Source organism: Schistocerca cancellata, chromosome 1 (assembly GCF_023864275.1).
Source record: "Schistocerca cancellata isolate TAMUIC-IGC-003103 chromosome 1, iqSchCanc2.1, whole genome shotgun sequence".
Taxonomy (NCBI): domain Eukaryota; kingdom Metazoa; phylum Arthropoda; class Insecta; order Orthoptera; family Acrididae; genus Schistocerca; species Schistocerca cancellata.
Window position 1 is genome coordinate 1,032,510,569 of NC_064626.1, and position 17,530 is coordinate 1,032,528,098.

A 17,530-nucleotide genomic window follows, 5' to 3' on the forward strand; every position below is an offset into this window, starting at 1 on the left:
ATGGAAGAAATGGTGAACAAAGTTCTCAAATGTATCACTGAATGGTTTTCTGTAAATGATCTCACCCTCAATTTCACAAAGACACATCATATTCAGCTCTGCATCTCTAGGGGCACTACACCAGTGATAAGTGTAACACATGGTGATGAAATAATACAGAGTGTGTAAACTTTAAAATTTCTAGGTGCCCATATTGATGAGAATTTAAATTGGAAAAATCACATTTTGGAACTCCTAACACAACTTAGTTTGGCAACGTTTGCACTTAAATCATAGCAAATTTTGGGGAGAGAGAAATCAGTAAGCTGAAATGTTTTGTTTATTTTCATTCAGTAATGTCATGTGGAATAACATTCTGGGGATAACTCATCTTTAAGAAAGAAAGTCCTCATTGCCCAAAAACGTGCCTTAAGTAAAACATATGGTACTCACCCATAATCACCTTGTAGACATCTGTTTAAGGAGTTGGGACTTCTGACTACTGCTTCACAGTACATTTATTGCCTCATGAAGTTTGTTGTAAGTAATCCACTACAGTTCAGAAGGAACAATGAGGTACATAATTACAATACTAGAAGAAAAAATGGCATTCATTACACAACATTAAGATTGTCTTTAGCACAGAAAGAGGCGCACAGTGCTGCAACAAAAATTTTTGACACTTGCCCAGTGATATAAAATGTCTTAACAGACAGCAAGGCAAAATTTGAAAATAAATTGAAAAAGTTTCTCCTTGACAACATCTTCTATTCCGTAGAATAATTTCTAGGCTTGTAATGTGTAAAAGGTGGTGAGTAGGAATTACTAACTCAATCTGTATATCTTGTTTTCATTTTTTTGGGGGGGGGGGGGGGGGGGGGGGATGTTTAGAGTACAAACAGGTGTACAAATTAATTTGTGATATAAATGTAAAATGTTTTGTTCCACATCATGACAATTTATAATGCAAAATGATCCATGGAACATGAACATATCTAATTAAATAACTGATAATATTTTTACGTCTGCAGTAATTTCTCAGTGTCTCAATAAGTGGTTGAATTCTGAATGACTAAATGATTTCCAAGGAATTGTTTTACATATAAGTAAAATTTGTTGTGCAGCATACTGGGGCTCTAAAATATTGACAATCACAAAGTATTTGAAACAATGTGCATGATGTTTTGTCTTTGAAATTTAGTGTAACAGAAGCATTTACACCATACTGATATGAAAAGATATTAAAATTTTTCATGTTTTTGCCCCTAATTGGCGCCCTGACCATCAATTAGAGTTTTTTGTATGGTTCTTATATTTTTATCTTCAGTGTTTCCTAATATTATACTTATTTCAACTGTCTGAGCTGTCACATGTACACTGTTAGAGGTGCAATGTTGACCTTTTTTTAAATATATACAGCTCCACAGCCTAACTCATTGTCTGAAAGTGCACATCAATTTGGTCTTCTTACCTTCTTCACTTGTGGAATATTGTAATCATCTTTAGAACTTTCAGTCTCACTTGCAAACTTGACTGGCAAAAACTGATCTGAATTACAGGTAACACTAAATAATGAAGCAGTATCTTTATCACTCTCGTCCATAACTTCATCTAGATGCATTCTGTGTATGCTGTTGTTCATCTCCATAAGTTCTGCAATCCTTTTTCTTGCTTCTCGGTACCACGAAGGTAACCAATAATAGCAATGTGACTGTACACAAATAAATATAGAATGAAAATCTGACAGGAGAACCAACTCAAAATTATTAGCCATTTACTAATAATTAGTCATTTACTAATGACTCACCTGCTATACTTACTCTGGTGGCAGATGAGTAATTTGTAACTCTCACAAAAAATCTGTAATAAAAGATACTAAACTGCAATATTTTAAACTTATTTATGCAAAGAATAGTTTATTTAGTGCAAAATAAAGCAGAAAATGAATAAAAACAGAATGGCCACACAGGGCTGATGACCCAAGTACACTACAGCAGCCAATGTGTTAACGTTACGGCAAGAAAAATGCTAACCCTCAAACCCGTTTATTATAGAATTTTCTATTGTTATAGCATAAAATGAACAATTGAGTGTACAACCTTACAATCATTCACTGATATATATTACATTAAATTTGTATATATTTTGTTTACTCAGTCTTGCACGATGGAATGATTCAATAAAATCTTCTTTGTTTACAAGCTGTGTCATTTTGAATACAACACTTCGAGCTTTTTACAGCTGTTTCCACCATTGTCAGCAGGGGTTGAATTCACTGACTGTCAGGACTGGCAAGGTGTTCTGCTTATATAGATGTAATGGCAGCATCTGGCACCTTCCAGAGGTGTCTGGAGTTGCACATGCATGTAAGGCAAGTTGGGCATCTCCTTGTTGTTTTGTCCCACCAAGGGACTGAGTGATATCACATGGCACAAGCAGCCAGCGCCATGTTTGAAACTGTTGCTCTCACGTAACATTATGCAAAAATGAGGACTTGGTTGTCTTGCCAACCTATAAAGGAATTATCACTGTGATCTTGAACTCTGAAGACTATCACCTGAAGACGTGGCATTTCTTAGAAGATGATACATATCAGATGCTTGGTTGCAATGCGACACAGACTGTCATCAGAAAGACTGGGAAGTTAGTAAGAGACTTCAGTATGGCAGAAGAACTGATGAAGAAATTAATGCCATGTGTGCCACCAGACCTTCCAGGCTTTGGATTGCTTAAGATCCACAAGGAAAATGTTCCTCTGAGGCCTATACTTAGTGCAGTCAGTTCACGCGTCTACAGATTGGCAAAACATCTGGCCATGTTATTAGCATCCTAACTGGGACACTCCAAACATCATGTTAACTTGCAGTCATTCATTGAGCCTCTTAAGAAAATAAAGGTGTGCCAAAATGACATAATGGTTAGTCTGGACAGAGTGTTGTGTCACTGTTTACGAGAGTGCTAGTACAGGACACAATGGATCTTTTGGCCCAACAACTTCCAGCTGAGATCATCAAGTTGGTCTGCCATGCCTTAATGACAATGTACTTTATGCACCATAACGAATATTATGAGATGATGAAAGGCATAGCCATGGGATCCCCACTGTCTCCGGCCATCGTGAAGTTTTTCATGGAAAACTTTGAGGAGCAAGCTCTGAACTCTATGATGTTGCCACCATCTTGCTTCCTACAGTAAGTTGATGACACCTTCTTGATATAAGCTCATGGTGACACTCCAGTGCAGCAGTTTGGTGACCATACGAACGGTGTCCATCCCAACATTAAATTTACTGTTGAATCACAGAGGGGCAGCAAGTTTCTGCTTCTGGATGTTTTAGTTGAAAGGAAGGCAAGAGACTGGCTTGGTCATTCAGTGTACAAGAAATCTACACACACTGATCAGTACTTAAGTGCCAACAAATTCACCACCCTGTACACAAGAAAGCGGTACTGAACGCGTTATCAGAGCGTGCAAGGATTATTTCTGACGATGACCATCTGGAGTCTCAATTTCAGCATTTGAAGCGTATGTTCAGAGAAAATGGCCACAACAAGAGAGAAATTGCTAAGCTTTCAAATTCCACCAATGAAAGATGCCTCTTCAAGTCCCTGGTGTGTTTGGTGTCCCCTACGAATGTGGTGGTAGGCCTATTTACCTAGGACAAACCAACCATTCACATTGTTGCTGAGCGTTGTGCAGAGCATTCATGACACACAAAAAAAAGGGGGACTTGAGAAGTCAGCTATGGCTGAACATTGCCTAGAAAAAGGGCATAAAATGTAATTTGAACAGAATAAACAGTGATCATTTTAACAGAGACCAAGGTTACACACTTAGTACGACATGGTGGCGGATGTTGGACATTGAGCAGAAGCAAAGACATAGGTTTGACACTTGGGACGTGGGAGCGGCAGTTTCGAACATGGCGCTGGCTGCTTGCGCCATGTGACATCACTCAGTCCTGCAGTGGTACGGAGTCACTAGGAGCTTCCCAACTTGCCTTCCCCATGTGAGGCTTTGTTCGGTCTTTTGGGGAAGTCAGTGTCGCAAACTGGGAAGAACAATTTACCTTCTATCACATCTAATATCCCCTTAATTGGGCCAAAATCACCAGAATAGTTTATCAAACTAATGACTATATTATAAAATTTCTATTTTTTTACAGGGGCGCGGGGGGGAGGGAGGCGGAGTGTAACACTTTAGACAGAGCACTTGTAAACTACAATTCTTTCAGAAAATGCCACAATCTGCCTCAGTGTTTAAATCATTACAAAGAGCCTACAGTTGCATCAAGTTCTTGCAAGTAATGTTACAGTGTTTATGAGCTTCTTTGTATTGCATTTTAGATGAACTCCATCTAGAATAAACAAAATTCCCCTTGCAAATTTTGAAGTTTCCAGTATTTAATCAAGGTAACATTTACGCGGGAAGTATGGAATTTAATGCTTTTGAGTAGCACATCGCTTACTCTGACAAGAAGGAATTATACCTGTGATAACAGCCAAACTATATTAACATATATGTGCAAATCCACCCCCCCCCCCCCCCCCAATGAACCATGGACCTTGCCGTTGGTGGTGAGGCTTGTGTGCCTCAGCAATACAGATAGCCGTACCATAGGTGCAACCACACAATGAAGGGGTATCTGTTGAGAGGCCAGACAAACATGTGCTTCCTCAAGAGGGGCAGCAGCCTTGTCAGTAGTTGCAGGGGCAACAGTCTGGATGATTGACTGATCTGGCCTTGTAACACTAACCAAAACAGCCTTGCTGTGCTGGTACTGTGAACCGCTGAAAGCAAGGGGAAAGTACAGCCGTAATTTTTCCCAAGGGCATGCAGCGAAAGGCTATTTACAATTTGTACAGAAACCAGATGGCATGAAAGGGAAGCAGCGGTTGGGAAGGGAGTGAGACAGGGTTGTAGCCTGTCCCCGATGTTATTCAATCTGTATATTGAGCAAGCAGTAAAGGACACAAAAGAAAAATTCGGAGTAGGTATTAAAATCCATGGAGAAGAAATAAAAACATTGAGGTTCACCGATGACATTGTAATTCTGTCAGAGACAGCAAAGGGCTTGGAAGAGCAGTTGAATGGAATGGACAGTGTCTTGAAAGGAGGGTATAAGATGAACATCAACAAAAGCAAAACAAGGATAACGGAATGTAGTCAAATTAAGTCGGGTGACGCTGAGGGAATTAGATTAGGAAATGAGACACTTAAAGTAGTAAAGGAGTTTTGCTATTTGGGGAGCAAAATAACTGATGATGGTCAAAGTAGAGAGGATATAAAATGTAGACTGGCAATTGAAAGGAAAGCACTTCTGAAGAAGAGAAATTTGTTAACATCGAGTATAGATTTAAGTGTCAGGAAGTCGTTTCTGAAAGTATTTGTATGGAGCGTAGCCATATATGGAAGTGAAACGTGGACGATAAATAGTTTAGACAAGAAGAGAATAGAAGCTTTCGAAATGTGGTGCTACAGAAGAACGCTGAAGATTAGATGGGTAGATCACATAACTAATGAGGAGGTATTGAGTGGAATTGGGGAGAAGAGGAGTTTGTGGTACAACTTGACAAGAAGAAGGGACCGGTTGGTAGGACATGTTCTGAGGCATCAAGGGATCACAAATTTAGCATTGGAGGGCAGCGTGGAGGGAAAAAATCGTAGAGGGAGACCAAGAGATGAATACACTAAGCACATTCAGAAGGATGTAGGTTGCAGTAAGTAATGGGAGATAAAGAAGCTTGCACAGGATAGTGTAACATGGAGAGCTGCATCAAACCAGTCTCAGGACTGAAGACAACAACAACAACATGCAGCTTTACTGTATGGTTAAATGATGATGGCGTCCTCTTGGGTAAAATATTCCGGAGGTAAAATAGTCCTCCATTCAGATCTCCGGGCGGGGACTACTCAAGAGGACATCGTTATCAGGAGAACTCGGGACCTTTGCCTTTCGCGGGCAAGTGCTCTACCAACTGAGCTACCGAAGCCCGCGAAAGGCAAAGGTCCCGAGTTCGAGTCTCGGTCGGGCACACAGTTTTAATCTGCCAGGAAGTTTCATATCAGCGCACACTCCGCTGCAGGGTGAAAATTTCATTCTGGAAACATCCCCCAGGCTGTGGCTAAGCCATGTCTCCGCAATATCCTTTCTTTCAGGAGTGCTAGTTCTGCAAGGTTCGCAGGAGAGCTTCTGTAAAGTTTGGAAGGTAGGAGACGAGGTACTGGCAGAAGTAAAGCTGTGAGTACCGGGCGTGAGTCGTGCTTCGGTAGCTCAGTTGGTAGAGCACTTGCCCGCGAAAGGCAAAGGTCCCGAGTTCGAGTCTCGGTCGGGCACACAGTTTTAATCTGCCAGGAAGTTTCATATCAGCGCACACTCCGCTGCAGGGTGAAAATTTCATTCTGGAAACATCCCCCAGGCTGTGGCTAAGCCATGTCTCCGCAATATCCTTTCTTTCAGGAGTGCTAGTTCTGCAAGGTTCGCAGGAGAGCTTCTGTAAAGTTTGGAAGGTAGGAGACGAGGTACTGGCAGAAGTAAAGCTGTGAGTACCGGGCGTGAGTCGTGCTTCAGTAGCTCAGTTGGTAGAGCACTTGCCCGCGAAAGGCAAAGGTCCCGAGTTCGAGTCTCGGTCGGGCACACAGTTTTAATCTGCCAGGAAGTTTTATAGTCAAATTGCTGGTGAAGTGGTAACACTGTCTCGAAAATTGGCCATACTGCATGTTACTGTAGAGTAGAGTGTAGCTGTGTGATCATGCATCAATTGTGAGAATCTCATGTTGTTGAGCTGTTACAAAAATGGGGCAGTTGGTATTAGAACAGCAAATTGATATTGTGGAGTGTTATGTAAAGACAGGTTCCATCAAGGAATGTAAAGAAATGTTTCAAGTGAAGTATCCTGTTAGGAAACTGCCCACGACCAGTAGGATTTGTTCAGAAAGTTCAGAGGAATAGGTAACTGACAGAGAGAGCCCCTGAAACTGTACACAGAAATCACATGGATATCACAAGAAGTCCCCGCAAGTTAAGGAGCTTATCACAGCAGGTTGGTGTACCTCGTACACCAAGTTATCGTTAACTAAAAGATATGAAATTAAAAGCCTATTGTGTGAGTGTGGTGCCAGAATTGAAATTTGAGGACTAGGAAAAACAAGAGTTCATTATTGTAACTGGCTGTTAACATCAATTGTTAACGGTTACTTGGTCTCCTTGCTTTACTTCATATCAGATGAGGCCTATGTAAACCCCAGAATTGCAGATATTGGTTGCAGGAAAACCCACATATTCTGCATGAAGAACCTCTCCACTCAGACAAGATACATGTTTGGTGCCTGTTGTCCAGCATGTGCATTATTGGCCCCGTATTTTTCAATTACACCTTAAACAGTGACAGATATCTATACACGTATAAATCTTTCTATGCCCAATTAATAGATGCAGAGAAGCTGTATGCAGTATCTCAACACGATGGAGCAATCACTCACACATCCAACCAAAGTCTGGCCCATGTCTTCAACTTATTCCCTGAAGACAGACTCCTAGGTGCGCGGACGTAACATTGTGCAATTTTTATCTATGGGCACATTAAAAAGCAAAGTGTATGCTGATAATCCTCCTATCTTAAATGCAACATTATTAGAGAAATTAATACATCACGCCTGCAAAATTACAGCGTGTTGCTGGTAAAGTCATCACACAAAATCAGCTATGCCTGGATACCCATGGCCACTGCGCCCAGAATCTCTTATAAACAGGTAACTACATGTTTTTTAACGTTACTATTTTCCATTCTTTTTTAGTTAGTTCATTGTTACTTGAATCTCAGGCGTGAGGTGTATGGTTTTATGTTGTACACACTGTACTACTTCTTTGTGTAATTCAGTTTGTTTGTGGTCGCACATAGATATGTTGATCTTCAAAATTTTGGAGGATGGTTCAAAACGAGTACAACACATGTTTTCCCTTTTTAAACAATATCTGATGATCAGAAAAGCATAGCCTATACTAAATCTGTAGAGAGCCTATTCCTGAGCTGATTTTTTATGCAAGAAAATACTGAAAATGCACCTTCAACTATAGCATTTGACGCGGGAGTGTTAGTAACCAAGATGCAGAATTATCAATATTTCGCATCTGGACATTACCAGCTGCGTCTGTGTCTTGCAAAAACTCTGTCGTGAAAACTACAACGTCTGAAACATTTGCACACCATTTATTTGCAAGTTTGTTCCATTCTGAGATGATGTCATATATTTTACCAGTTATCTCTCTAGTTGTAAAGCTGGAGACAAGTGGAGGAATATCTAATCCCTGCTGGGAAGTTGCAGCACAAGGATAATATTTTCTGGCAATTGATTTTAAAATTTTGTGCAAAATTTTAGTAGAAACTTCTTGCATCTCTCATGGACATCAAAATGTTCTTCTAGCTTAAGAACTTCCGACTGTGATTTGTAACCCAACACATTAGGTGATTTGCAAACTGAAAATTTAAGAGTTCGTCATCCTTTAGGTCTTCTAACATGAGTGGGAACAACAAACTTTCTGAGTAGACATCTGAAGATCAGGAAGACATTGAGAGAGGGCAAGTTGCTCTCTCACCTATTTTTCACATATGGAAAATTATTAAAGATTTTATTACAACCTGACAGGGCCAGCACAAACCCAAGTGCCACCCCGTGCGAGCTGCTAAATTGCGCCTCCCCCCCCCCCCCCCCTTCTGTATTTTTTTTTTAACAAAGCATTTATGTAATTTTATTTACACTAATCTGTAGGAAATGTCAGCAATCAATCGCAATTTTCGTTTTTACTTTTCAGATCTACATAGGTTTGAGCCACTGAGTGGCCAGTCTCAAAGCTTTTAATATGTGCTTACATCTAAACAGTCATGTTGATAGTTACGTTCAGCATGAAGGTATAGATGGAAACATAACAAAAAACATTGCCGAAATCTATGTAGATCTGGAAAATAAAAACTGCGACTGATTGGTGACATTCTCTACATATTTGTATAAAACAGTCGCTGGGCATCTAAGTTAAGTTGTCCTAAGGACAAACACACACTCCCATGCCTGAGGGAGGACTCGAACCTCCGTCGGGACCAACCGCACAGTCCATGACTGCAGCGCCTTAGACTGCTTTTTTTTAATAAATCTCATTTTATTCTGTATTGTTCGTTGAATTTGTTCGTTTTTTATTACAGAGGGTAGCTAAACCCTCTCACCGAACACGCTGAGCTACCGTGCCGGCGACCGCTCGGTTAACCCATTAGCGCTGGAATTAATTTTTTCGTGATTTTTAAAAAAAAATTTGCATTATTATGTCTGCAAAAGGCATAAATTACACAACAGAGTTGTTTTGACGAAAGTCATTACTACCATTAGCGAGATATTAGATGTTGCCTATGGCAACGCTAGGCGTTTTCACTACCTAAATTTATATGGATTACAACTTCAACTAAAATAAGTAGGTTATTGAAATTTCTTATTACGTATGCAAGTTTTGTGCAAATTTATTAATCAGTCTTCATCATACAATTGATACCTTATAACACAGTACAATTAATAATAAAAAATCAAACCTTGAACTCAGCATTATTTTACATCTAGGGGAATAAAACAGTCAATACACAGTCCCACATTACACTGTTCTCACAATAGATTTACAGTCCCTATGTGCACACCTTTTCTTCTTCTTCTTTCCTTCTGTGTGCTGGATGAGGTGGTCAGTATTATCAAACCTAATTGAATCCGATATGCCCTTGATGCAGATGGTCTCCCGGCTCATTTTGGTAAAGCTTGGTGTCTTTGCAAGTACACTGTTGCTACTTCTCTCTTGAAATCAAGCTGAGAAATAGTTTGGTTTCTTGCTTTATTATACAAAATCCTATTGTTTTGTATGGCAACATCTAACATCCATGTAAAGAGACACCAGTACCATTTCTTGCTTCTTATTGCAATGTGATAGCATGCTAGATTCTGACCCATCTCATCAGTACCTCCCATATATGTATTATATTTGGCTACCAGTTTTGGTCTGGGAATCATTATATTTCGCTTTTTTAGTTGCAAGAATCTCTTGACTTGGCCAACTTCTTGTGCACCACATGAAGAAGAGATCATTGTGACAACTGAGTTGTCCAGTCATTGCACATACACAGCCTTTCTGTGTCTACATTCGGATCTGGGGGCTCAACAAACATATCACCTTCAATATCGTCATTATAAAGAATCTCCAGCGCCTCAACAAGCGAGAAACCTCTTCTAAAACAAAAAAGAGAAAAATCGTCATTTTACTGAGTACAAGCACCTAGCGTTGCCATATGGCAACACCGACGTTCAAACGGCTTAAATGAACGCAATTTATTTCACAGCAAGCAGTAACGTCCAAAGAATACATACATATGAGTATTTAAAGCACAACCATACTAAGAAACCAAATTATATATCGTAAGTTACTGTGTAAAACATACTTACTCGAACTTATACTCCATTTTTCTTCGTCATTCAGCAAACAACGAGTTCCAACACTGCTTACGCCGCAGAATTTAAATGTATAGTCAAAACTATTGCATTGTAGTGATCTTTACAGTCATGCAGAACGGAATCCATTACTGCCAACACTCTCGCTTCGTTGATGTCGTGGAATCAACGATTTTTAAAAAGTGTTACAAACGTTACCATATGGCAACGCACGGCGGTAATGGGTTAATCCCGCGCGGCATGAACTTACAGTTAACGTAAATAAATATTTTTCAATGGTCGTGAACAGAAAATGTATTCAACGGAAAACAAAATATATTTGCAATTTAACGATAATTTGGTTTAAACAATAATATTTACAATAACTATTGAATGTTGAACAAAATAAGAAACAAAACAGTAAATAACCAAGACACTGATCATAAAATAAAATTAAAAAAAAACTAGACAAATCTAACCTTCCTGTCTTTTGCTTGTGCTAACTCTTTCACACGATCTGTGTAATTGAAGTCCTCTGCAAGCTCGTGCTCAATCGATATTGTTGCAAGATCATTCAAACGAGTTTGGTTCATCGTTGATCGGAGGTATGTCTTTATCAATTTCAGTTTTGAGAAACTCCTCTCTCCACTTGCAACTGCCACTGGGAGTGTTAGGAGAATTCTCAGAGCAATGTTAACATTAGGGCAAAAATTATGTCTTCCTATAAACTTCAGAGTCTCTTTTGGACCTATCCCAGGTTTCAACAATGTTGAAAGCACTTTTAGTTCTTCCCTCAACTCCAGTGGATCAATGTCGCTTGACTCATTATCTTGCAAAATCGCTGCGAGGTTTCTACACTTTGTGTGCAGGCTGTCAGGAGGTGCATTCTTCAGCTCGCCGATGTCATAGAGAAAATCAAAATAATCACAATGAGATTTCAGTTGATTGAATCTCTCATCCAAAGATGTGGTTACTATATCTAAAACATAATAGTAGAATTCAGTCTTGTAACGTTTTGTTGGGTCATCTATTGTCTCATCCCTTCCTTCATAGGTAAAATGCATTGGCTTCTTACTTTGTCGTCGGGAAACACTTATCCGTGTAACGTTAGATCTTCTAGCTCTAATTCTGTAGCCAGTTCTTTGGAATCCATCAAGAAAGACACAAACTTTTCTTCTGTTCTGAAGGTCTCAAAATATGCTTTCGTCTTTTCAAGCATTTCCATGATCTCAAAAACATTTATGTCAATGGTCTGGAGGCTCTTACTGACTACATTGATGTAAAGTAGAATGTCGTACCAGATTCCCAGAGAATTGAGAAAGTTGTAATTTTTTATTTGATTCGAAGGTGACGTTGCTTCGTGAGCGGTCATGCCATCTAATTCTTATGATGTCTGACCCAGTGCATCATAAACGCCTCCAATTTGAAACCTCAGGGGAGTAAGTGCATCGATGCGACTTTCCCACGTAGTATCGCTCAGTGGCTTAAGCGACAGGTTAGGCAGATACGTCTTCAAGACATCCCAACGTCGAACGGAGGACGAGAAAAAGGAATACAAGCTTTTCACTGTCGAAAACATGGTAACAGCATATTTAGAAGACATGGCGGCATCGTTTACAGCAAGATTAAATGAGTCACTGCTACATGCTACATAAAATGCTCGCTTGTTCATATCTGAAATTCTTTTCTGGAGATCAGACTTCTTTCCTTTCATGTTTGCTACATTGTTGTATCCTTGCCCTCTCATATTACACAATAGGATTTTTTATCTTCCAAGAACTTGAATACAACCTGCGTCAAAGTGGAGCTCGAAGAATCGGGCACTGGAAGAAATCCCAGGAAATGCTCCAGAATTCGGATATTGTATACCCCACCGAGTCTTGTCTTCTGGACGAAACGTACCACAACTGTCATCTGCTCAACTTTTGAAATATCTGGTGTGCAGTCCGGAATTATACTGTAATACTTTGCAGATTTCATCATTAATAGAATGATAGAATTTTGTTGGGTATAGATGGTCCAATAAGATGAATTCTTTCATTCTGTGTTTTTTTTTCCAAGATAATGATGACCCTTGTTCTCACCTTACTTTGTTTTGTACAGGTGCTCCATCATCACAGTGTCGAACTTTCAGAATTATTCAACGAGTTTCAAGAAGTTTCCGTTGTCAGGCTGAAAGAGTGTATCTGTACTTCCTCTCAAAGGCAGACATTGACGACCCAGGAAATGAATTATTACTATTAAGCGCTCAAGAACATTTTTCCCCTGTTCGCTTTCAGTATTCAAATGCCTTTGATGATGGGCGTGGACAGTTCGTGACTTTTTCAGTCCCTCGGAAAACACGATCCACTTTTTATATGAATTCAAATGCTCGGTAGACTTCCCGTGACTCTCTAGATACGAAGCAAGGTGCCGCCAGTCGCTTATACCGTTCTTTGCAATTTTTACTGAAGACGACGAAAAAAGTTCGCAACAAAAGCAAAACACAGCATCCTTGCTCTTTGAGTACACCAACCAATGTCTATCTGCTTCTTCTAAATTCTTCAAAGAATAGCTGTAGTGCACAGGGCTGAAACGCCGGTTGTCCGCGTTTTTAGGACATTCTTCAGCTTCCTTAATGCACTCGGGAGGACCTCGCATGTCCAAATTTGTTGTGTGTCTTCCAGTTTAGGCTCGCCTTCAATCCCTTCTTCGGTGGTGAGTACCTAGGCTGATGTTCCTCCGGTATTTTCCGAATCTGGTCGCGTAATTTCAGTTCTGCCTGATGTTACAATCTCAGAGCTTTTGTCGCAAAGCTGGTCTTGAGTCCAGACGAGGTCTGTTGAACATGTGGATGGCCCACCGTCAGCATTGCTACGGTATGCGGTCGTCGCAGTGCTGTGTTCGTCAACTTTCCGGTCATGTCCTGAAGATAAAGATGTAGCTGCAGTAGCTCAACTAGTTTCTGTACTTTTAGGATCTATTTTTCCACCCTCGCCGCTTCTAGAACGTTCTCTCTTTGGCTTGAAATATCGTTGTAGTGAATCCTTTTGCTTCTTAACGTCATCTTCCTTCAGCGCCCGTCTTTTCCTAAATTTACTGCCAGACAGTCTTTTTCTACTGTCAGACATGTTTCGATGCAGCCTGTAAAGAACGATTACGTGAAACTAACTGTTGATGTCAGTGTACTAACTTTATATGCAACACACTTCGCAGACAGTTTCCTGATATTCCACTGCACATAAACGGAAAATTATATTACTGTAGGATACACTAATACACACCCGGGCATCTACGGGTACTAATGCTACTCGAAATAAATTAACTCACTGCACTGCGGTTGTTCATTTGAAAGAACTGACCTTCGACATCTGTCGTAATTTCCATGTGTCACTTCTTTCGTGACTGATTATGGAATAAGGGGTAACAAATTAGTCATCGCCATATCACTTCACTTTTCTTCGCTTTATTTTCATTCTAGTTATTGGGATGACGCGTGCTTATTTGCCGACTTGCCCATTTTTGAAGTAACAGATCGTAAGAAAAATAAATTTTCCTATTCTGCAATCTTGAAGGAGAAAAATTCTAACTTATGAGTAACATGCATGCGCAATACTAAATGTGCGTTATATGAAAAGCACTTAGCTATTACATCCCAAGTTGCAAGAAATTCGGACGCACCAATTATGAAACGCAATGAAAGTGCTTCTGATCAATCTTGACTCCCTCGGCAAACTAACGAAACGAAGTCTGTAGTTTTCGTTGTAGAGAATGCAACAATACCTAATGCCTGGAAAGGCGAAGTGGTGAAGCAACAGTGCCAGGAATTAGGTCACGTGACGAGGTACAGCGAGGCTACGGTTAAACTAGCGCCCAAGAAGAAGAAGCAAGAAGCTCACAATAAGTATGAGACCGATGATATAGATAAATGTATTATCAGGCAGAAATTTCTACGGCATTACGAACAATAGAATGAAATACGAACTTTGCGAAAACTGCACAACTTCTGTCAAACAGAAATGAGCTTCAAAGCTAGCAAGGAAACCCTTAGAAGCAATGTTCTGTCTATGGATTTTCGTTTTAGAAGGTGTCAAAATTAACGTTTTGTTTTCTGCGGACGAGAGGGCATTATTGCTAAAAGACCATACTTTCTCAGGTTTTCATCAGAATCAAAGCGACCAGTAGTTTACTAAGATGAAACATGGATTCACACGCGTTATACGGTAAATAAATGTTGGCAAAGTGGTAGTGTGCGAGTAGTATTGTCAAACAAAAGTGTGGGTCAGCGTTTAACTGTTGTTCATGCAGGTGGTGACAGGTGTTTCATGGCTCAAAAACCAAAACGTCCAAAATTCACTCAGAAACGGATAGCAAAAATTTTCAACAATACTTCGAAGCTCAACTTATGCCAGGCTTATTAGCACTGTCCTTATCCCTTGTAATTAATCGCAGCGTATTTATCCATTCAGAATACTTCTAGCCATTGTAGGTGTTGGACATGTTTGACTAGTAATGTTCAACCATTTTTTTTCCATAATGTGGGAAGAATAAAACACTCAGAAACTGCCATTGAAGGGGTTAGCAAAATTGCTTCAGGCTTAACATGTAACCGCAGTATCAAACATTACATTCGAATTTCCAAATTAGATTTCGTCTTCTGCAAAATTAGTTGTGAATAAATGCACGGCGTGTAACAGGCTGGCAGCGCTCCACTCATAAAATTACTTGTGTGTACGCCAGACTGCTTCCCCCTCTGTTCCTCCGGCGTAAACACGACGGTGCTGCCACAGTGGTGAGGAAGAAATTAGTCCTCCTCCCTCCCCTTGTTCAACAGGGGCGGCCGGCAGGTAGTCGAGGCACCATGCCACAGTTCCTGACGCCGCTCCCTCTGAGGTTTGGTTTCAAATCCCCTCTTGGGCATGAATGTTGAGTTTGTCCTAGAAGAAAAGTGGGGGTGGAAGATTTTCCGCCCCTCGGAAAGTACCGCCCCATGCGACCGCACGTTTCCCACATGCCTTGTGCCGGCCCTGCTACCTGACACACCTTGTGCAAGACTCCAGAAAGTTAATGGCCAGAGCAGACATTGATGGAGCCTGGTAGGGCGCTAAAGGCATTTTTATGAATCTTAGCTGATAGAAAAGGCTTGTTAGGAGTTGAAAGCTATTGGCGTCGAGCCCATCCCTTAATATATCTTGCCGGACAGGCCTACAGCCAGACAGGGCAGCCTCTCATCGAGACAGAGCTCCAACAGAACACTGCCACAATACCTGCTGTGGCGCAAGCAGAAGCCTAACAGGGGCGACAGTCTAAAGGAATGCGTCTATCCAGTGGAGTTGTAAACCAGGCACTGTGTGCAGAGCCATGCATAATAAAAATTCACATGTTTTTGTATTCACTAATAGTGCACATAGGCCAGTGAACCACTTCCCTCGGCTGCTTCGGTTGTCCTAGAAAACTCAGGCATCTGAGAAATGCTTAGAGATACAATCTTTATTACAACTCATAGCTAGGACTAACAGGCTCCAAGGCACAGGCGATTTAGATAAAAGATCTCCGAGATTGTATCTGTTTGCTTGTTGCCATGGGAAGCAACACGACTTCAGAGAAAATCATCTCTTCCCCCTCTGGGAAAATTTAAAAAGGCCAGTAATTGGCGGTTTCCTTCTTTTTTTAGAGACGCAGTTTTTTTAATTCTTGCCCTGGTTTGACATGAGTTTGTGCTGTCATATGGGAGAGGAGATTTAGCGCCTATAAAGCCTTGTGATTGGCTCAAGATGGGGTGAAGGCAGTGTTGTTTGTGCAGTTTGTGGGAAAACAATTTTTTTTTCTGAAGAGATACAAAGCACTGGGGTGAGGGACTTTGGTGTGGTAAGGAACTTCTAGTCGAAGCTCTGGCATGTGTGGCTGGTACTTGGGACCTGTCCTGAGACTCAATTCACTTTCGACTAGTTTAGACTGGGGAGCCTGTGGTGAAGTTCTTACTGCACCAATGTGTGACTTCAAATGTATCAGACTACTCGTTTGCCAAGGACACACTTATTCTTTATTGGTTTACCAGTCTTGATGTTTGGTATGCTTGTGCGCTCTGTCGCATAAGTGAGCCAAATTGGTCCTTGGTATGACCAGTGAACAGATGTGTCAGACACTGAAATCTACCATGATTCGGCTCTGGTAGAGAGTAAATTGCGATAGATCTGCCTGATTGCTAGACCATGAGATTTTTGCATTTCGTTGATGGCCACGACCGATTCACAGGTGCCACCTCAAGATCTCACCTCCTCCGCTGCACACATCTCGCCAGCTGCAAGTCGAAGTATACAGGGTAACATACTGCCACACTGGCATTGTCACGGCGTACAGATCTCCATCACCACTTGCTCTCAGTTGCACCTATGTAGAGAAAATTCAGTAGATTTCATCAAACAAAGTCTGCTCAGCGTCAGATCAATTCAGCTTGCGTTATCCGCATTTTTAGGGCCAGAATACTTGGCTCACTGATCACCTAGTTAAACTGTGTTTGCCAACCAGGATCCACCTGGTGGAGCATTAAATCACCTGTTAGTTGTTTAGGGTATTCAGTCTATAACTTGATTAGTATAATTTATGTCTTGTTTGGGAAAATAAATGTTCTTAGTACACTAAATTTTGCCAGTAGTCTCAATCAATTAAATAGTCCAAACAAGTTACCTTTCAACATCTTCAAAATTTCCTCAACCTCAGTACCCTTATTCTGAAAACACAGATTTATTCTGTACATGGATTTTAATTGATGAACAGGTTTGTACGCTGGACATCCACTCTTAATCCTATGAAACTTTTCACTTTAAATCCATTGCTTTTTGGACAATGTAAATGGTGTGAGCATCAAAAGCAATTAACTGCATAATGCAATAATATGTAGTTATAATGCATTTCTTCAAAAATAAAAAACCTGTTAAATTATTCAGTCATGTGGCATTTATTCTCACCTTTAGCAGGAGAAAATAACAGCTTCAATCCTTCCCATTGCTTCAAAACTGTGTCAGTAGCAAAATATCTAGCTACTCAACAGGAACCAGAATGTCCTCAAATTTTATAGGAGTGTAATTATCATTCATAGTTTTATGCAACTGTTGTT